Consider the following 1,470-nt stretch of genomic DNA (forward strand, 5'->3'; position numbering starts at 1 on the left):
AATACCAAGTAGAGGAATTGCTAGATCATAAAGTATTTCTATTTCCAACCTTCTCATGAAGCGCCATATTGCTTTCCAGAGAGACTGGACCAATTTACAATCCAACCAGCAATGGAGGAGCATCCAAGTCTCTCCACATCCCTGCCACCAATTATTGTCCTCTACTTTTTTTTTTTTTTTGCTGTTATTGCTTGTGTAAGATGATATCTCATTGTTGTTTTGATTTGCATCTCTCTAAAAGCTAGTGATTGTGAACATTTCTTCATATATTTGTTGGCTACCCAGATATCCTCCTTGATGAATATAAGTAAACTTTTGCTAAAAAAAAAAAAAATTAAAAATGACTACTACCATACATTGATTTCTATGTATTCCATCTGGAGATTCCATGTGTATAGGCGTCTCTTATGCTGTCTAAAGAAGATATTTGAAATGAGTAAATAATTGTTTTTGCAGAATTCTATTATGTGTTCTCCAGGAACATTTATATCACCAAGGCCATATTTTCCAATCACTGATCCTTCCTCTTTGATCCCAACATTTGCATTCCAATCAACAATAATGATGAATACATCTTGATTGCATGTTTGATCAATTTCAGGTTGAAGAAGTTAGTAGAATTCTTCTATTTTATCCTCACTGTCTATAGTGATTGGTGCATAAATTTGAATAATATTGGTATTAACTGGGCTTCCCTGTAGGCGAATGGATATTATCCTATCACAGACGGTGTTGTACCGCATGATTGATCTGGATATGTTCTTTTATGACAATTAATGAAACATCATTCATCTTCAAATTGTCATTCCTGGCATAGTAACCATGTTGTTGTCAGATTCAAAATGGCCAATACCAGTCCATTTCCACTAACTAATGCCTAAGATATTGATGTTTATGTGTTCCATTTCATTTTTGACTAATTTTCCCAGATTCATACCTCATACATTCCATGCTCTGTTTTTTCAATGGGTGTTTACAGCTGTTTCTCTTCATTTGAGCTGTACCTCATCAGCACAACCATTTTGAATCTGACAGCCATATGGTTTACTATTCAGGGAATGAAAAATTGAAAAGGAATTTTGTTGCATTCATTGTCAAAAAGAATATATCCAGATCAGTCATGAGGTACAATGCTATAAGTGATATGATAATATCCATGCGCCTACAGGGAAGCCCAGTTAATGCCACTATTATTCAAATTTATGCACCAACCACTAAAGACAGTGAGGATGAAATAGAAGAATTCTACCAACTTCTTCAATTTGAAATTGATCAAACACTAAAGACCAAAAACAAGAAGAGTTGTGGGATGACCTCAAGAACATCATACGTGGAGAAAACAAAAAGTCATTAAGAAGACAAAAAAAGAAGGAAAAGTTCAAAATGGATGTCAGAAAAGACTCTGACACTGGCTCCCCAATGTAGACATGTTAAAGCAAATGGAAGAAATGAGGAGGTCCAAGAACTGAA

Source organism: Chrysochloris asiatica, unplaced genomic scaffold (assembly GCF_000296735.1).
Source record: "Chrysochloris asiatica unplaced genomic scaffold, ChrAsi1.0 scaffold00443, whole genome shotgun sequence".
NCBI classification, from domain to species: domain Eukaryota; kingdom Metazoa; phylum Chordata; class Mammalia; order Afrosoricida; family Chrysochloridae; genus Chrysochloris; species Chrysochloris asiatica.